General features: G+C 38.8%; 1 pseudogene across 1 annotated transcript; it reads left to right on the top strand.

Annotated features, from left to right (window-relative positions):
- Positions 1-293: 293 nt before the first annotated feature.
- LOC148877118 (bifunctional dihydrofolate reductase-thymidylate synthase-like) lies at positions 294-19,685 on the top strand (annotated as a pseudogene). Its single transcript, XR_016111497.1, has 12 exons — positions 294-327; positions 511-1,052; positions 1,142-1,532; positions 1,667-1,719; positions 1,905-1,970; positions 15,291-15,352; positions 15,503-15,577; positions 15,906-16,071; positions 16,149-16,272; positions 17,267-17,373; positions 17,511-17,716; positions 19,547-19,685. The product of XR_016111497.1 is annotated as a bifunctional dihydrofolate reductase-thymidylate synthase-like (transcript).
- The last annotated feature ends 1,706 nt before the right edge of the window (positions 19,686-21,391 follow it).

Below are 21,391 nucleotides of genomic sequence, written 5' to 3'. Positions count from 1 at the left end.
CTATGAAATTTAATTTCTTTTGTTATAGTAAATTTATGAATGAATTGTAACTTTGTCACACCCCATATATTTAATGCAAACTGTTATATATTGTTTAATCTGCACTGGTGTTGTTCGCATTGGTAATCCTTCTAATTTAATCTTCCCAGCCCAGGCCTTGCATTGGTGGGAGCCTCGTGCACTGGACTGTCCTTTTTAGTTACAATTTGTTAGCAATTAGATTATTTTGTTTTCAGAATTGCCAAGTGAATTTAGTTACCCTCCAGCAGATGTCCAGTTGTTGAAATTGGTGGGGATATTGTGCTCAGGAACATGCTTTTTTGCAAGGTTTCTCCAATGTTCTCTACATCATAGGTTAAAGTGTAATGTATTGTCAATTATGACCACCTATTGGCTCATAGTCCCTTGAAAAGTTCCTTTTTGTATACCTAAGCTAGTCTCAATCCCCTAAAAAAGAAAAAATCCTCTTTGATTTTAGTAGTGTTGTTTGATTCTCTTTATCAATCTCAGGTTTTATCATGTTTTCACAGAAGTAGCTCTAATTTTGACTCATTGTCATCTTCACGACTATTTGGAGTTCTGCACGTGATTTCAAATCATAGGCCCTGTCTTAAATTTTCAGTTATGGCTGGTGACACCTTGATGAACCTTTCAAATGGCAATGCAAATATACATCCTGATCCCCAGAGGACTTATCAAATTGTTGTGGCTGCAACTCGAAGTATGGGTATTGGAAAGGATGGGAAATTACCCTGGAGACTGCCTTCTGACCTTAAATATTTTAAAGAGGTCACAATAGCTACGTCGGATCCTGTAAAAAAGAATGCGGTGATAATGGGTAGGAGAACATGGGAAAGTATTCCTCTTGATCATCGGCCATTACCTGGTCGGCTTAATGTTGTCCTGACTAGGTCTGGGAGTTTTGATATTGCAACTGCTGAGAATGTTGTAATACGTGGAAGCATGTCTTCGGCGTTGGAATTGTTATCAGCATCTCCTTATAGTTTGTCAATAGAGAAAGTGTTTGTTATTGGAGGTGGGCAGGTACTAAGGTCAGTACTTTGTTGCTCATTGCTCCAGTTTAGAACCTTATTTTTTGGATAAATATTGATGATGTTTACCACTATGATTTTCAATGCAGAGAAACTCTCAATGCACCTGGATGAGATGCTATTCACATCACAGAAATTGAGACAAGCTTTGAATGTGATACATTCATCCCTCCTATCGAATCTTCAGTCTTTCAGCCATGGTACTCATCCATTCCATTGGTAGAAAACAACACGCGATATTCTTTTGTGACTTATTTCGTGTGAGGAATTCTGCAGAAGAATCTCTTTCTTTGAACAATGGAGTGATGTTTGATGCTGTTCCAAACAATGCTAAGTTTGTGATAGAGAAATTCTCCTTTCTGCCAAAGATGATTTTTGAGAGACATGAAGAGTATATGTATCTAAGACTTGTTGAAGATATTATCTCAAAAGGCAATTGTAAAGATGACAGAACAGGAACTGGTACCCTGTCTAAATTTGTTTTGGTTTGCACATGGTGTGTTTAGTTTTGCTTAGTTTTGCTTTGCACATGGTGTGTTTCCTAGTCGTGTTTTATGCATGCATTAATTTATCCTTAATGACATTCATGTGAGCTTTTTCCTTCTTGTCTGCTTGTTCCCAGATGCGTTTTAATCTGCACAAATCATTTCAACTTCTTACTACTAAGGTGTCATTTCACTTCTTAGTTCTTACTACTAAGTTATTATCAGCTTTCCATTTTGTGTGCTAGCTTATGTTTTCAACTCTTTTTCCTGGTCTTCATGATATGCATCAGGCTAGATATTTAAACAGGAATCCTTTCTAGATCTATATTTTGTAAGGGTCATTAATGGTTGTTATTTGGTTTCCCAGAAGGTGTTCTGGCGAGGTGTTGTTGAAGAACTTCTATGGTTCATCAGTGGTTCAACAAATGCGAAGGTAAAATCTATACTACTATTAAAAGTATGAATGAGAGTGTGGAACTTTTATTTGGCTAGAATACCTCAGTTTTTGAACAACCACTTTTCTCCTCATTCAGATCCCTCTCATTAAGTTTTATATTTAAGGTATTAAGTCCTGTTAACATTTATTGAGTCCTATTCTTGACTGGAATACCCCTACTTTTGAATTTGGTCCTTCTCTAATTGTGAGTGCACAAAATGTAATTTGAACTACTACATTTTTCCTCATTCAATACCCTTTCTTTAAGTCTTATATTTAGGATATTAATTTCCATTTTTTCATTGAATGCTATATTAATTAATCATATTATATTAAAGAAAAGTAAGTGTGACAAAGAATTCATAAAAAAGCGTGACAAAGAATAATTGTTTTTATTGATCATAGAAATAAAATACAAATTTAAAACCAACCCATAGATTTGTTTTCCTGTTTGGTGGCAAGTCAACAAACAGTTTATCATAAATAATGAAGAACAACAGTTGGGCAGTAAAATAGATATGGAAGAAAAACCTTGCTGAGTCCAACCCCCCCTCTGATTCCAATAAAAAAACACATTGGGTCAAAATGTATCAATCTTTTGTTCATAGTTAAATAATAGTAAAATTTAAAAGGATGAAAACACACAAAAGTGTAAAAAAATTGTATAGAACATTTAGGCACATCTCTAATATCTTATATTCATCATATTAAGCAAAAATAAGTGTGTCAAATAAGAATAATTTTTATAGACATAGAAATATAAAAAAATCATTTATTATCATCATTATCATAAAAAATTGCCACCTGCAAAGCACATATACACTTACTAGTCCTAGTTAAACATCTTATTAAGGGAGGGCTTAGATGAAGATTCAGCTAAGCTGGTTCAGCTGCTTTGAAGCACTTGGGATGGGCTATTCAAAGAGGCTGAAGCGGACAGCCCTTCAAACAACAGACAATCAATTTGGGGCCCACCTTGGAAAGCCAGAAGCTGCTGCTTCAGCACTCCCAAACAGGCACTAAATATCTGTGCTCATTTTACTTTCTTCTTTCTAAATGCGGGGCCCACCTTGGAAAACCAGAAGCCACTGCTTCAGCCCTCCCAAACAGGCACTAAATATCTGTGCTCTTTTTTACTTTCTTCTTTCTAAAACCCTAAAATAAAGTGAAGCTCATGATTCTATTTGTTTTGGAAATCGTGGATATCTTTTTTTTTTTTTAAGTTTTAACCTACATATTGTGTTACATTGATTGGTTTGGTTGAGCATTGTTGAGAGATGAGATATTATTTATTTATTTTGATCAGTAAGGTGAGATATTAATTATGCTTATGGACATAGGTGGCATTTGGTTGGGCTTTCTAAAAAGGTTTTTCAAAGCTTAAAACCTAAAGGATCTTTCATGTTTCAAGAGATGACAATAAAGCTTTAAAGCAGGTTTAGTAACACTGTTCTCCAAACCCTCATATTTGGTCTTGTGACAATGAAAAATAATTGAAGGATCTGAAGGATGTTTTCCAGTTGCCTTATAAATAGCACACTTGACCAGTGTTGTCAAACTTGGACCTACCAGACAGTTAAACCATCAAAACCGGGAATCAACAACCAAAATGGTTTTTAGGTTGCTTGGTTCTTAAACGTTGGCTTGATGAAACCTACCTTAAATACATGTTTAAATCTATGTTACACCCCATGCTATCCTTTTAAGCTTATTTTGATACAAGGCTTCAAAACATAGCCCTGAACGTTTTTTTTTTTAATTTTTATTGAGCAAGCTGAATTATTGAGCTGGATGACTAGATTGTTTGACTTGTGACCTAGTGATGAAAATGGTTGTCTGAACCAAGTTTGACAACAATGTATTGGAAGCTCAGATCCAGAAATTGGAAGGAAGCTTCAATTGGAGCTTCCTGTTTGTGATCTTTTTTGAGCTTTTACTTCCACTCAGCTGTGGAAATAATACCTTACCAAAACCATAAAATATCTTTCCTGGGCTTTATTAGCTTTCAAAAGCCCAGTCACAACTTAACCAAGCAGGGCCTTGATTGTTTAGGAAGGAAATGGTTGCTGATATCTTGATTTGCAAGTTGGGATTAAGGAAGACTTTCATCTTAACTCCTTTTGATAGTAAGAAGGCAGTATTGAATCCTCTTGAAATCTCAACTCCTTTACTTTGTATAAATGGTCTCCTTCTAATTCGAAATCTTATGCCATTGAAGATGGAATGATAGTAAGGTTGATTGGGCTGCCTTTCCATCTTTGGAAACATGATGTAGCTGTCTCTATTGCTGCATTTTGTGGAGCTCGTCTTGTTGGGGAGTTTTGGGGATATTTGCGCTATGCTGCCCTGTTATTGAATGGAGTTAAACCAGAGGAGATTCCTCTAGGAAGATTACTCTTCAGGCTGAAGGACTGTCGTTATAGGTGTGGATAGTTTCCTCCATTGAAGCTTCCCTGTGGTTAGAAGCTAGACAGGAAGAAGATGAATCAGTGGAAGCACAGGCTCTATTTGGTAGTCTATGATTGGAGAATCAGAGGAAGATGGAAAGTTTCACTAAAATGGACAAACACAGGTTCGACCAACCAAAAGATATGGGCAGAAAAGATGGTCAAATACGTGAGATACAAGGTAAAGGACTGAAAACCAAAAAATCCTTCGGAGAAGTATGGATAGACCCAATGCAAAATCTGATTTTCACTGCACAGCTAAAAACATTCAAAACGCCCAAAACTACACCCTATGCATCCATACCCATCTGTGAATTGGCACCTATAAATTCGCGGCGGCTTGCTTGCTAAGGTACGAACTAGCGCTGGTAAGTGAACGAACCTGTGAATTCTCGCGACAGGCGTTCTCAGCGAGAAAACTACAACAATCTTTTGAAGCTGAAAAACGGATGCGCGCGCTAGTAGTTTTTCAGCTGGGTCTCCCTGAAACCTTTTGCTCAGGTGCTAGTTTCAAGCGCCAAAATTTCAAATGAGTTCATCCATTCGAACATAAAATAAAAAACAGGGTTGACCAAGGAAATTGAGCCAACTCTTGAGAGGGTTGAGACGTTGGGTCAACCCGAAAGGGGTTGCCCTTTAAAAACTCACGTGACGAGGCTTTTGTCTCAGGTTAGGTCTAATGCATCGACTGGGCCTTTAGAAAAGCCCATCATTGGGCCAACTGGATTTGGCCCATTTGATAAGAAGTCACATGCTCCCTTAAAGTTGCACGTGTTTGAAGTTGGCCAGTTGATAGACGATGCCATTCGTCCAGCATCATCCCCATCGAGCTCCTCTAATTCTATGAAGACTTAGAACTAGAGAACTTGCTCGTTACAATGGGTTCCTTCAAAAAACTCCCTTGACCTTCCCAAGATCGTCGCAACTCCAGGTCTGTTCGATGTAGAGATCTTGAGAACGAAGAAGATCCTGTCAACAGAAGCCGAGGGCGACTCAGATTCAGACTTGGAAGACACTTTTAGCCTTGGAAGTGTGAATCTACAAGCTACAAAGGATTTGTTGGAAGATGAGAGTTTAAATACAGCTATTCTTTTCCTGAAGGAGGAAGTTTCTTTTTCGAAAGGCCTTGGAAATGAGGATAAGGGGAATCTAGTAGCAACTATAGAGGACGGTAAGGGTACAAATACTCCAACAACCAAATCCATTCCAGGAAAGCAACCATTAAAAACTTTTAGTATGGAGGGGCAAGAAACTTCTTTGCAAGTTTATGAAGAGGCACACACACAGGATAACCCAAGAAAGGTTTCTTTGGTTATAGAGGTTGACAAGGTAGCGATTGAACCAAGTTTAAATCCACAACTGATTCAGCTAGTGGGAATGATTCTTGTCCAGAATTCTATTGCTGATGCCCCAGTCGTAACCCATTCACCCCTTGATAGGCCAGGTATGTTTGTCCATTCGGGTTTTGATACTTACATGGGTTCTGTGCCTGAAGCAGGTGCCCGAACATCCCAATTAGGCAGAACAGCTGGAGGGGAGTGGAGGTGGAAGGGGTTGGATGTAAAGTTGGGGAAGAAAGCTCTTTATTGAGTAAAAGGCAGGTGGAGGAACTAGGGAGCATATGGGAGCAAATTTGTGCCTTGATGGAAGAGTATAAACAGAAGGAAGAGCATTTGGAGGCAACACCAAAAAAGTCAGAATTCATTGGGGCCACCTATAGTGAGAAGAAAGGAAGAGGAAAATTCGAGAGTGCAAAGGAAAAACCTTCTAATAAAAGCAAAAAGAAAAAGAAAAAAAATTAGAAGTAGAAAGATTACTCTCAAACATCGAAGGGGATTTAGAATTCGGTGGAAGAGGGGAAAGGAGGAAGGCTCCTACGTGAAGGACAGAGGGTATTAGGAGGGTGTCGTTCTACAACTGTGGTGATGAAGATCACTAGCTGGAATGCGAGAGGTTTAGGAAGTGCAAGGAAAAGAAGGTTGATAAAGGATTTGCTAAGGAGGGAAAGGCCAGATGTTGTATTAATACGGGAAGCCAAACTAACAGATTTAGATGGAAGATGGGTTAGAAGTGTGTGGAAAGCAAGAGGTGTGAATTGGTGCTCAACTCCTTCTTGGGGAGCCTCTGGGGCTATAGTTACTCTTTGGGGTGTGAAGATCACTAGCTGGAATGTGAGAGGTTTAGGAAGTGCAAGGAAAAGAAGGTTGATAAAGGATTTGCTAAGGAGGGAAAGGCCAAACATTGTATTAATAGAGGAAACCAAACTAACAGATTTAGATGGAAGATGGGTTAGAAGTGTGTGGAAAGCAAGAGGTGTGAATTGGTGCTCAACTCCCTCTTGGGGAGCCTCTGGGGGTATAGTTACTCTTTGGAGAGAGGATGTGGTAGAACCATTAGAGGAACTGAAAGGCAGTTTTTCTGTCTCTTTAAAGTTCAAGATGGTGGAGGATGGTTTTATTTGGGTGTTAACCAATGTGTATGGGCCAAATGATTATAGAGAGATAAATGAATTGTAGGAAGAGCTTCATGGGATTCAAGGGTTATGGGAAGGTCCTTGGTGCTTAGGTGGAGATTTCAATGTAATAAGCTTCCTAAATGAGTCAAACAATCCCCAACAATCTATCACTTCTAGCATGAGTTCAATGATTTTATCAACAATTGTGATTTAAAGGAAATTCCTTTGCTACAAGCCAACTTTACTTGGTGCAATTTCTAGAACCCATCTTGCTCAAATTAGACAGGTTCCTTTTCAATGAAAGCTGGGAAGCACACTAGAGGGGTTTGGTGGCTAAAGCTTTGCCTAGAGTTACCTCAGATCACTGCCTTATAGAGCTAGGGCAAGAAATTTTTGGTGTGGACCTAGACCTTTTAGGTTTGAGAGAAAATGTGGCTAACACATTTGGACTTTGAGCCAAAGGTTGAGGAATGGTGGAGAGAAGAGATTAGGGGCGTGAAGTGGAAAGGGGTGAGGTTCCTTAAGAAATTAAAAAGTTTGAGATCTAAACTAAAAGATTGGAGTTGGGAGAAGTTTGGTAGTTTGGAAGTTGGAAGAGCTTAAAGCTAAATTGTCAACTCAAATTGAGGATCTAGACTTAAAGGAGTATCAAAGGATCATGAGTGTACAAGAAAGAGAATTGAGATGGAAGTTGAAGAAAGACTTAGAAGAGGTCCTCTTGAGGGAGGAAATCTCCTGGAGGCAAAAATCTAGGCATAAGTGGATCAAGGGGATGGGAATACTAGGTTTTTTCATGCTATGGCCAACGGAAGAAGGAAAAATTTTGGTGGCTAAGCTTGAGGTCAAAGGAGTGGAAATTGACTCTCAAGAGGAGATAGCCAACTATTTTGCAGCCCACTTTAAATCTTTTTTGAACATACCTTTGGAGAGTTAGGTGAGGGTGGAGGATCTGGCATGGCCAGTTTATCTGCCTTAGATGTACTAGGTGTTCGTCCCATGTAGCGCTATATACCAGTATATCATAAAAAAAACGAGTATATATTTGCGCAAATGGGTTCGAAATATGTCATTCATAAGTGCTTGGAATGTAGCTAGCGCATTGGTCAACCCAAACGGCATGACCAAAAACTCATAATGCCCCTCGTGTGTATGAAAGGCAGTCTTGTGGATGTCACCCTCATGGGCCCGAATTTGATGATATCCCGATCTCAGGTCTAGTTTAGAGAATATGGTGGCTCTGCTGAGTTCATCTAGTAGTTCATTGATTACCGGTATGGGAAATCTATCCTTCACAGTAATGTTCAGGGCCCTATAGTCTAAACAAAGCCGCCATGTCCCATCCTTTTTCACAAGTAATACCGGCAAGGAGAATGAGCTTTGGTTGGGTTGTATAATTTTTCTATCAAGCATATCTTGCACTTGTCTCTCAATCTCTAGTTTTTGAAAATAGGGGTAACGATAGGACCTTACATTTGTGGGTGTTGTTCCGGGAAGCAATGGAATGCAATGGTCATGGGCACGTTTCGGTGGTAGTTCCTTAGGCTCTTGGAAGATCACTGAAAACTTTTGAAGTAGCTGCTGTAGTTGTATGTGGGCTTCTTTGGATCTGCTGGAGTTACTTCCTTGGGCTAGAATTGGGTTGTTCCCGTGGGAGTCTATTTGCATTAAAATGATGTGGGTTGGGTCTGCTGCTTGTTTTCTTAGGGTGGCGAGACTAATGGGTCCTGGACCCTTGGACAATTGTCCTTGAATATGCACCTGCGAGCTGCCCACTTGAAAATCCACGGTGAGACGGGCCCAGTCACATATCACCGGCCCTAGTTGCCTTAACCTTTGGACTCTGAGAACTACATCTGCTCCGCTGATTTCTAGGGATGTAGATCTACCTCGAACTCATGTCCCTGTATCTTCATCTTTAATCCTGTGCACGTACTGTCGCACACAAGGTTGTTCCCATTAGCTATGTGCACCCGGAATGCTGTACATGGTTGGACCAGAAGCCCTAGTTGTCTGACCAATGTTTCGGTAATGAAATTGAGAGTGCTGCCATTGTCTATTAGAACCGACACATGGCACCCTTGTACTAGTCCGGTTACTCATAGTTTGAGAGGAAGCAAGGCCGGTCAAGGCTTGTAGGGATACTTTCGGGTATTCCTTTGTCCATTGCCCCCTTTCTTGGTTGTCCACTGGTTCTTCAATGTCTGCTGATTGCTCGACGTTTTTGGTTTTGGGTTGAAGGAAGAAAACTTGTGGGATCTCACAACGATGGCTCGGTCCGAATTTGTCTCCAAATACATAACAAAGGCCCTTTTCCCGTTGGGCTTGCATCTTAGCCCAGGTTAACCTCTTGGTTGAGTTGGGACCTGAACCAAAGTTGGCGTCCTTGCCTGTGATTCCTACTCCCGGTCTGGACTCCCAAAGGTCGATTAATCCTTCTTGCTCAATTCAGTTGGTCTTCACGGAGTCGAGCTAAGGCTGTTGCGCCAAGAACGATGGTGGGTTGCATGGCTTTCACCTCCAACTGCAATTCTTTCTTGAGCTCACCAACAAAACTGCCGACAAGTGCGTTTTCTGGCCACCCTTGCATACGCACAGCTAACCTTTCAAATGCCATCTGATAATCTTGGATGGAGTTGGTCTGTCGTAGCTTAGTGAGGCTTTCATCATAGTTTTCAAAGGCCGAGATCCAAATCTCAATGTTAAGGCATTGGTGAAGTCCACCCATGTGGCTCTTGGGTGTCGTTGCCGGTACCACTGGTACCAAACGATTGCCTCTCCTTCCAGGTGTACGGAGGCTAATGGAACACAATCAGGTCCCTGCGTATCGTGGTAATCGAAGTATCTTTCAGTTCACAGAAGCTAGGATGTGGGATCTCCCCCTACGAAGATGGGAAACTCGATTCTTGCCGTTCTTGATCCGCTTCGATGACTGGTGTCACTGCGTTCTTCTTGCCCTTTCCGATTCAGCGCTGGTGGTGTCTGTTCCAGTCGTTCAAGCAAGGATGCGAAGCTTTCTTTGATTTCTTTGACGTCAGCCGATAATCTTTGCATTTTTCCTTCCATGTTGTCGACCCTGTTCTCCATCGCGGACGACCTTGTGCTTGGCATCTTGGCTCTGATACCAACTTGTTAGGAACTGCCTAACTCAGGGACTTTTTCGAGGAAGCCTGCCTCCTCTGAGAGAGAGAGAGAGAGAGAGAGAGAGAGATTGTATTTCCAAAATCAATAATTCCTCTTTTGGCTTCCTTTCCTTATTTATACACTTCTGTTACAATTCTATTATATCAGCCTCTCCACTTGTCCAGTTTGTTATTTAGTTAGTTCTAGTGGTTGGTTGTCAGTTACATTACTTAAAGGCTGACGTGGCCTTTTCTTGTACACTTGTATTCCCTTTATTTGTGTCTCAATAGATGGGTTGGCTGGAAAGAAACTTTGAAGAAGAGGAGATAAGAAAAGTTGTTTTCTCTATGGATAGATCTAAGGCATCTAGACTTGATGTATTTACCATGGTCTTTTACGAAAGATTGTTGGAGCATTATCAAAGAAGACTTGTTTGAGCTTTTTTTTTTTTTTGATCAATAACAACACTTTTATTAAAAGAGATAAGAAGATACAACAAGAAAGGAGGGGTAAAATGTCTTAACCCTCCCTTTCAAACCCGAAAAAACATTACAGAATAGCCCAAAACAAATTAGATCTTCCCACCCTCTGTTTAGCCAAGGAGTCAGCCATGGAGTTGGTACTCCTCTTAGCCCATTGAAACCTTATAGTCATGTTCTAAGTTAGTTGCTTGATTTTCTTTCTTTCATTTGAGAACTTCCACATGTTGGACTTTTCCATCTGCAACCTTCTAACAGTTAGTTGGGAGTCACCTTCCACCAACAACTTGCTAATATTCAACTGCTTAGCCCTTTTGACTCCTTCTACAACTGCTAGGATTTCACCTCTCAAAGAATCCCCCCAGCCTATAGGTCCTGAGAACATAGCAATAATTCGCCCTTCTTCGTTCCTGAAAATACCACCTATGCCTGAAGGGCCTGGATTTCCTTCACTACTACCATCAAAGTTCAACTACCACTTGTTTGAGGCTTTTAGAGAGTTTGAAAACATCCATGTTATTAGTCGGGGGATAAATGCTACCTTATTGGCTTTTATCCCTGAGATATTAGATGCAAAACACCCTAAAGATTTTAGGCCGATTAGTTTGGTGACCAACATCTACAAGATTGTGGCAAAAGTGTTATCATTGAGACTCAAAAAGGTTCTTCCCTCTGATTACTTAAGCTCAAGGAGCCTTTGCATAGAGTAGACAAATTATAGATAAGATCCTCATAGCAAATGAATGTGTGGAGGAGATGTGGAGATTAGGCAATCAAGGCTTTGCTTGTTAGTTGGATGTTGAGAAAGCCTATGACTTGGTGGACTAGAATTTTTTGTTAGAAGTGTTAAGGAAATGTGGATTTGGGGACAGGTGGTGTAGTTGGGTGAATGGCTGTATAACCTCTTGTCATTTTTCAGTTCTAGTTAATGAAGGGGTCAAGGATTTTTTTCCCAGCTTGTAGAGGGTAAGACAAGGATCCACTTTCACCTTTCTTGTTTACATGTGGCAGGTGTGTTTAGCATAATGATTTCTAAAGCAGACAGGGAGGAGCTAATGAGTGGTTGGAGGATAGGTAGAAATAATGTCCTGGTGACCCACATTCAGTTTGCATATGATATTATCATTTTTTCTGAGGGAAGAGACCTAAGGAGAGTGGGAAATTTGAAAACTCTAATTAAATCCTTTGAGTCTGCCTCCAACTTGTCAATAAACCTTGATAAAAGCTGCGCGGTGGGAATCAAATTTGGAGGATGGGGAGATAAAGGCTATTGCAGGTTGCTTAGGATGTTCCATGTCCCCTTGCCCTTTGACCTACTTGGGGCTTCCTCTAGGAGCTAACCCAAAAGAAAGTAGATTTTGGTATCCAATTGTGGAAACGTTTGAAAAGAGGTTGGCGACCTGGAAGAAGAGTTACATTTCCGTAGGGGGTAGAGTGACCTTGATTAGGGCTACACTTGCTAGTCTACCAATTTATTTTCTATCAGTATTCAGGATACACTCAAGGGAAGCTAAGAAGCTAGAAAAAGTGATGAGGGATATTTTGTGGGAGCCAGGGGAAGAAAGACTATTTGATTAGGTGGGAGATAATTAGCAGAAGCAAGGAAGAAGGGGGACTGGGACTAGGTAACTTAGTTCTTAAGAATGAAGCTTTGCTAGGGAAGTGGTTATGGAGATGACCTTTGGAGAGAGATAGACTGTGGCACAAGATGGTGACTAGCATTCATGGCTGTTCGGAGAATGGATGGGATGTTGGGATATCTCGACGGGCGACCCTTACAACACCATGGCTGGTCAAGTATGTTGTCTACTTTGGAAATAATGTTCTTTTTTGGGAAGACCTTTGGGTGGTAAACCAACCCCTTTCTGGGTTTCTCCTGTTACAAGAAAGAGTCTATTTCCAAGTTTACCTCTTTCTTGGTTTCTCCTTTGGCATTGAACTAGGATTTTGGTTTTCAAAGAGAGTTAAGTGATGATGAATATGCTTGTGTTTTAGAACCATTGTCATCACTCGAGTCCACTTGTTTGGATCCCCCCAATTCTGATTTAAGAATTTGGACCCCTAACTCGAGAGGCTGTTTTACTTGCTCCTCCTTTTTCAAATCCCTTTGCTCTTCTTCTGCACCCCTGGCTTTCCCAGTTAAAGAAGTCTGGATTAGATCCATTCCCCCAAAGATTGCTGTTTTCTGTTGGGAAGTCTACTATGGTAAGACACAAGTTTAATACCTTTGACAACCTACAAAGGAAGAGGCCAAATTGGTATTTATCCCCGAATTGGCGTGTCCTTTGTAAAGCTCAAAGTGAGGACTGTTACCACTTACTGATCTCTTGTTCCTTTGTTGCAGCTCTATGGGATTGGATCTTTGGGCTGTTTGAGAGTTGGTGGAGCCTGCCATTTGATATTAGTTTGTTGTTCACTCCATCTACTTTTGAGTTGCATACAAAGAGAGGGAGAATTATGTGGAAGGGTATTAGAGCAGCAACTTTGTGGACTGTTTGGGAAGAAAGAAACACCGGAATTTTTTCTGAAAAGGAAAGAAGTGTATCAGAAGTTAAGGACTGTGTTTTGACAAGGGCAATTCAGTGGCTGAAAACATTAAACCTGTTTGATAGTTATTCCTTTGATGACCTATGAAGGAACTGGTTAGCAGTGGCTAATACTTCTACTAGAAAAAGCAGACTTTTGGTACAATGGGTGCCACCTGGGGAGGAGTTTGTTAAGCTGAATTTTGATGGAAGTAGCAGAGGTAACCCTGGACCTTTGGGTATAGGAGGAGTTATGAGAAATAAAGACAATATTATCATATCCTTATATTCAGGGCCTGTGGGTCTGGGAGACTATAAGGGCTGAGTTGCTCGCTGCTGTGCAAGGTATCCAGCGCGCAAACCAGTTAGGGATAGAGCACTTGCTTATTGAAGGGGACTCTCAGGTGGTGGTGGGATGGCTACTGAATCCGGACTCTGTGATTTGGGGCTATAGAGATCTCCTTAAGAAAAGTCAAATGGATAACGAGAAATATGACAGAGTCCAGTGGGTAGGAAGATCAGCAAATTTAATGGCTGACTCACTTGCTAAACAGGGGGTTTCTCGGGACTCTACTTTGGGCTACCTTGTAATCATGTTCATCTGATTTTGTAATGCTGTAATCAATCTTAAAGAAAAGGTTGCATCTCATGCCTTTCCTTGGGTTGCCTGTAACTCTTATTTTTTGAATTAATAAAATATTTATTCATTGATAAAAAAGGGAGTTTTTTCGGTCATTTCTGCATAAACTGATTTACTCAGCTAAGTCGGAATATATTATAGCTAAGCCAATACTTTAGTTTTAGGAGAATCTAAGTTAATACCATGAATGCGGATTTTTTAATTGTGTTGATTGTTGAAGATTTGTGCTAGTTTGGTTTGTACAAGGCCAAAAATTTGCTTGCGATATTTTGGTTTTATTTATTTGTTCATATATGAATTAGATACTTTTTTTTTCCAGAAGTTCCCAAGGAATATGCCTATATAACTGATGGCCTCATTGATGGGTATGATGGGCACATGATGGCATTATGCATTATCTAAATTAACTACTACACGGGCAGAGTCAAGGGGGACCCAGGGGAGCCATTTATCCCCCTCCTCCCCCCCATTTATCCCCCCTCCTCCCCCTCCAATTCACCTTAGGTTTTGGTCCCCCTCATGAAAATTTCCTAGCTCCGCCCCTGCTACTACAGTACCTTATTGGCACTTTTGCCATCCAAATCTCAAACGTTAAATTAACACTCAGGATGAATGCTCTGCAATTTCAATTAGGTAATCTGGATGTTGCTGATCATCATCATCATCATCATCATCATCCATGCCTTATCCCAACCTATATGGGTTTGGCTACATGAATCCTGCTCTGCCAATCCATTCTATTTAAAGCCATATCAACTTTTAAATTATTAGTGTTTACGCCCTTTCTTACTACTATCCATGTCCATTTTGGTCTACCCCAAGCTCTTCTAGCCCCTTCGATGTGTTACAAATCACTTCTTCTAATTGGCACAGTTGGTGGTCTTCTATGCATGTGCCCAAACCATCTTAGTCTACTCTCTCATTTTATTACCCATTGGAGATACTCCTAGGTTCCTACAGATGAATAACTTCATTCCTAATCTAGATGATGCTGATAAAAAAAAAGTAACATGGATGATGTACCAGAACAACTTTGGTATCATTTTCTATCCATTGTAATTTATATTCTATCATTAATGAAATTTGCAGTTATTGATAAAAAAATCTCCTATCCGTTTCTATTTTATCCAAACTAATACTGTGAAGTTTCATAAATTTGCAATCTACCACATAGATCCTCATCCTTCTGATGCTATATGCAAAATAAGGCTAATATGTGAGCTGATGCAAGCATTTAGGCCTCTGTTTTGTGGTAGAGGATTTGATACTTGAAATCTGTTTCTGCATGATATGGTTAATTATTTTTCCTAATAAACATATATGAGAGTTAAGGATGTAATAAGACCAACTCTACATTTAAAAATACTTCCCTATGTTCACTGTAAGGATGTATTACTTCAAGATAGAGGCCAATATTTTTAATGGTATGGTTGTACATGGACTATATGTGTGCCGATAAAGTCATCTGATACTTGTGACATTCCTGTACTTGTGATAGTGCTTAGATGGTAATTCTTCTTTTTTTGAATTGGTTGGTAATAATGATTATGTTATTTGATGATAGGGGTATTTATTCAGAGAATACCCTTCCATAAAGAATTTGGAATGTATTGAAAGTAGATAAGATACTGAAAAATGTTATTGCCAACAGGTTTTACAGGAAAAAAGCATTCACATTTGGGATGGAAATGCGTCCAGAGACTACTTTGACAGGCATATAAGTCATCAAACCCTGCTTTTGGAAATTTAAGATCTAATTTACTAGCATGAATCTAACTTTTGATTTCTGTTCTGAGCTTTAAGAAATTTAAACATTATTTCATTAATGACGTAATTGACAGTTCTTGCATTCTCTCTCCTCAGCATTGGTTTGACTGGTAGGGAAGAGGGCGACTTAGGTCCCATTTATGGATTTCAATGGAGACACTTTGGTGCCAGGTGTGAGGACATATACTCTCCTACTTGAATATCCTGGATTCTTACTTCCCCATTGGTATTGGCATGATTTTTTAGATGAATTGTTTGTATGGCTTTCCAAATTTACTGTTCAACATACAAATTGGATAGCTACAACAGATGGTTAACATAACTTCCAAGTGGTGGGTTTCAAATTACCTGTCCAGAAAATAAGAAAAAGTTGTATTGCAAATTGAAACCTGTGAATGATTAGCATGAATTTCATGCCTCCCATTACTATGCTATTTATTGTATTTAACTTTAATTTGTCCTGTTTGAGTGAATCCTCACTAAAGGCTCTAATTTGCAGGTATACTGATATGCATGCTGACTACACTGGTCAAGGATTTGATCAGTTGTTGGATGTTATTGACAAGATCAAGAATAAGCCAGATGACAGACGGATTGTTCTCTCAGCTTGGAATCCTTCTGATCTTAAATTGATGGCACTTCCACCTTGCCACATGTTTGCACAGGTTAGTAGTCGGCTGGTTCATTTTCATTTCTATCTGCATTTCTACTCCTATTTAGCAATGATCATGATATTTTGCAGTTTTATGTAGCCAATGGGGAGTTATCCTGTCAAATGTATCAGCTTTCTGCTGACATGGGTCTTGGTGTGCCATTTAATGTTGCATCTTATGCTCTATTGACGTGCATGATTGCTCATGTTTGTGGTATGTATTCACCTCACCAACTAGAGTCCAGTTATGTGCTGATTTGCACTTTGGATGTATAATATCTGGATAGGCACACATTGACATTGAATAAAACATCACGATGAACTGTATTTTCTACTGTGTATAACAAGATGTTTTGTCATTGGATAAAGTTTTTGAGAACTTTATTTGATTAAACTTTTTTTCCAAGGCAAACCAAACCTCAAAGCTGGAGGTGGCATAATTCATGGTCCAGTGTTTAATTTGGGTATTTCAAACCTTGTTATCAACAATATGCCAGGGATATTTAATGATAGAAAAGATTTGAAATTACAAGTGCTAGGTTTACATGGTCTTTCCATGGTTTGGAACTCCTTTTTGGTGAGTTTGAAGGGAAAAATAATCTGACTTGAGGAGGGACTGAGACAAATTTACAAGAAAAAAGAGACTATTGCAAAACCAATCTATTCCCCCTCTTTTTGACTATGTTTATTTATATTCTCAGTTTTTTCTTCTTATATTAAATCGCAAATGTAGTCCTGTTTAAGTGAGGAAACATTCCATTTAAGCAGTCATCGGCATTTGATAGACAGAGTTTAATAGTAGGTGGCACCTTTTGGTTGTAGTCATAAGATTTGGATTGCACTTGCCTCAAGAATATATACCCCAGTCCTATAATTTGTTATGCAAAAATGAAACAAGGGAAAGAAGAAATTGAAAAAGAAAACAATTTTCTTACAATTCCTCTAGTGCTATGCTATGCCCTTTTTTATCAGTATATTATATTAGCAGTTAAAATTCTATATCAGATTATTAGCAGGAAAAATATGGAAACAGGGGGGATATGGTATTTGTTTTTTATTTTTTTCTTCACTTCTTGGGATGTGGATATTTTTTATTGATATATTACTTTTCCCTCCTTTTTCTGGTAGATTGGTTTATTTGGTCATGAAAAATCTTCCTTATAGGATCTCTCTTAATAGACTATTTTCTTTCTCTTTCTCTTGTGTAGGCCTTGTTCCTGGTGATTTTGTCCATGTTATTGGGGATGCCAATGTTTATAGAACTCACATCAGACCTCTGCAAGAGCAACTCCAGAAACTTCCTAAACCTTTCCCTGTGAGTATAATGAAGCAAACAGAAATTCAAATGAGCTATTATGTTTCCTTCCTTGGTGTACTGTTGGAGAGTTGTTTAGTTTCCTTCCTTTCCCTTTCTTAATTGTTTTATTCTGTCCTCTTACCTTTGTAATGCAGATTCTGAAGATCAATCCTCAGAAGAAAGACAGATAATTTTGTGGTGACTGATTTCAAGCTTGTGGGGTATGATCCTCACCAGAAAATAGAAATGAAAATGGCAGTATAGAAGCTCTGACCCTATTCTGACTTTTGAGGGTTAAGTAAATTATATACAGAGGTTCTGTTCATCCTGTTTGGTCAAGATATTGCCTTCAGCATTTGAGGTAAGTTGTTTTTTGAGGGTCAAATTACATTATCTAGTTCCATAAATTGCTTGTTATATATAAATATTATATTCTACATTTAGTGTGAGCTACGCCATGCTCCTTTTTTTAATCCAGGCATTGCATTGTTCACTTGTGTCATCAGTGTTCCCATGCAACTGAGGTAGGAAGGGGGTACAAATTGTTTCAGGTAGGAGTGCAAATCATTGCTACAAACAAATAGATGCAAAACTAAAGCAGGTGCAAAATTTATATCTGGTTCAGATTTGCACTGCAACCAAGTGCTGCCTTAGGCTAAGTTTGTTTGCTATACGAATTTCATTTGTGCTGGTGTAAATACATAGGAGTGCAAATAGGCTCTATGTAAAGTCTGGTTTACTTTTGCTTCAGATTCAACTTTTTGTTGTTTGTTTGTGAGAAGTAAAATTTAGTGCCCACCTTATATGAAAGGGAATGGAGGTAAGGTTTAAAATATTGATATGAACAATACAAAAGTCCATATCGTGCCTTTCCAAGGGTTGATATTCTTTTTTTTTTTTTTTTTTTTTTTCAATTTGATATTTACAGCTGGGTTTGTTAGGATGAATCCCCCAACTCTCAGTATTTTGAGTATTGGTGAGTGGTAACCTTTGATACCAATGGTACAGTGCAATATATATCGATACTTCAAATCTTGGATTGAGATAGGAAGTAAGATGATTTAGTCCCCACTTTATATGAGAGAGAATTGAGGTGAGGTGGTGAACATTTTGCATCAGTCTTTGGGACGCAAAACTTGCACTGTTAGTGAGTGTAAATGAGACAAAATACAAATTTTGTGTTAGATAAGAGTGCATATTATAATTACAAACATATGAAAACTGAACTGGGTTTAAAATGTATTTCATTCAGATTTGCACTGCAAACAGAGCCTCTGCAACAGTTAGGGGACGTGTCTCAGTTGGGGGGCATGTGAAGTATTTCAGGACAAAAGTAAATTGGTTAAGATCTTGACCATCTCTGACATTAACATATATATACTGGTTGAGGAAAGTCTCCAACGTTTGGATGACCACTGCTTAGGATGAATTTAATCCTGGCCTCTGAGGAAAGCAGATGTTTTTTAACCACAATTGCTATTTGTTTTCTCTTGTTGAGAACTGTTGCATTTTCCTGATAAGATGGTTTATAACTTTATATAACTTAGACGTCTTTTATCTCCATGACCTTGAGTATATTTGATTGATCTTGGTTAAGAAAACCCCAACCCTAGCTTATTTTAATGGTTTATTTTGATAAACATTCTTGCTTTATGAAATTTCCCAGTATGTATTAACTCTATATTCTAGATCTGGTCAAGTATCAGGCAAGTAAATTTTTCTTTTTTCAATTTAGAAAGCTTTACATTATCCAAATCCAACTAAGCTAGCTTCTACAATTTCATCTCGAGACAGTGGGTGGAGTGAAGAAGTTACCTCTGATCTGCCTAGTTGAAAGTTGTGAAGATTTTTTTTTTTCCTTTTTTGCTACAAGTTCTTTTGAACCTCTCTAGGTACACAGGGTTTACGTTGATATAGAGTTTTGTAACAGCTGGTTGTTTTTACTTATACAATAAATTTATACTGCTAGTACTTCTACATCCTTCAGTTCCACCTTTTATGATCGATCCGTTTACTATGAAGCGGTTTCTTCTATTGGTTTTCTTGTCTCTTTCCCCTATTATATGTAGCTTATGCATTGCTATATTACTGCAGAAAAAATTATAGTGATCAATATTTTTTCTCTTTCATGTTTTTATTTCATTCTTTTATGGGTTCCATTGTAACTAATTTATTGAAGTCTTGAAACCAGTTCAAGGAGAATTTGGGGAAAGCATATACCTAGACAAGGTTGGCAGATTAAGAATCTACTAGTAGGTTCAACTTGTTGGAAAGAATACAACCGATCTTTGTAGGCCTGCACTGAACGCTTGACAATCATAATGTTTTGAAGATAATTGGTTTATTGCATTCAGCTGCCTTTTGGTTTTGCTCATTTCTAGTAACAAAGCCATAGTTCAACTAATGATGGAAGACATTAAATTTAAACTAACACTTGTAATTTTAAAGATTGTACCCCGTTCTCTGAATTCTGAAATGCATTAGATAAAAGATTATAGTCTGAAATGGTTCTTAGAGTCGGTCTTATTTCAAAAGTGTGGAATATCTTGAGAATAGTACTCTTCATTGATTCAGCCTTAGGGAGCTGGCTACCAAAATTAATAAAATAAAAGGAAAATAAAGCACTACTTGTTAACTTAATTCTGTACCACATGGTTTGATCTTTGATGGTAATCAGTAAGGCCTAATAGTAAGCCTCCGGATCTGCTACCCACTACTTGTTGATTGGCCTGCATTCTCCGAAGTGGTTTCCTCGGGAAGGGCAATACATGGCTACTGCCATGTTGGAGGACATGATTCCTACCACCTGATTAAAAACCCTAAATTCTTAGACCTTAAATCCTAAAATCGAAACTTCCAACTTTTAATCCTTAAATCTTAAACCCTAAAATTTTAAAATCCTAAAATTCTCAAATCTTAAACCCCAAACTTTAAATCCTAAATTATTATGGTAGGATGTATACCAGATAGAATGCTATTTCCTTGGTAAATCATTTTTGCGAAGCAACAATGGGGAGTATGATGCCAATACGGGGATGAAGACTGATATCAATTTGATTTTGATGGTAATAATGGTTTTGGACATCTAGTGTTTTTTTATTTTTTTGAAGGATGATTTTTGGGCATCTAGTTAATGATATTAGTGATGGCCTGGGGATATATTCACCTAAAATTAGATGATTCCAACTTCCAACTTGCAAGCACGTGGGCATTAATGACTTTTTATCATCTCAAAATTAAAAAAACAGTGGCACTTCATCCGAGGGTTACCATTTGTCATCTCTTTACCTATGCTTACCGTACAACCAGAGTTAAAGCGCCAAGTGTAGGAAAGAATTAAAGAAAGCCACTCCACTTCCATCACTTTATGAGGAAATCATATTTTTATTCTGCTGGCAAAGTATGTTGCTACCTTCCTGTTCTTTTTGAACTTGTCTAGGTTAGTGTTTGGACCTGGCTAATCTGTACCCTGTTCATTTCTTAGGTCTGAGCTTAACATTATTGGACCCTTAACTGGACTAGATTTAAGGACCAACATTTTTAGGGGTGTAAACCAAAGCCTTCTCCACTCTCCTGTAAAATCCTCTTGTATCAACGAACTTCTCAAGATTCTCTATGATCGCTTTCTTTAGATCCGGATCCGTGGTCAGCGTATCGGAAGGTTGCGGGATGGTCAAGATTTGAGTCATTTGACGGAGCACCAGTAGTCCTTCCCATTATGATAAACCGTATGTGTGGAGCTTCACTACCTTTCTTGTTTGATGGCTTTTTTTTCTCTATGACTAGGACGTGAGACCAGTAAGAATCGAGCACTTTGTCTCTCTGTGTTTATTCGTGAAAAGTGAAAACTGAGGTCTAAGGAATGGATGGATTTTTGATCGTTGATTCGAATTGAGATTTCGGTTGGTGATGGGACTTGGGAGAGGGTTCGGCCCGGGCAACAGGTAGATGTATGTCCACTTCAATTCCTTTAATACCTTGGAAGAACGTCAACGATTTGTTGGTTTTTGTCAATGGAAACGACGAGCCTTTTCTC

Source organism: Nelumbo lutea, chromosome 1 (assembly GCF_056320005.1).
Source record: "Nelumbo lutea isolate HS-2025 chromosome 1, American lotus-T2T, whole genome shotgun sequence".
NCBI classification, from domain to species: Eukaryota; Viridiplantae; Streptophyta; class Magnoliopsida; order Proteales; family Nelumbonaceae; genus Nelumbo; species Nelumbo lutea.
Note: the sequence above shows the minus strand (reverse complement) of the source record. Positions and strands in the feature narration are given on the sequence as shown.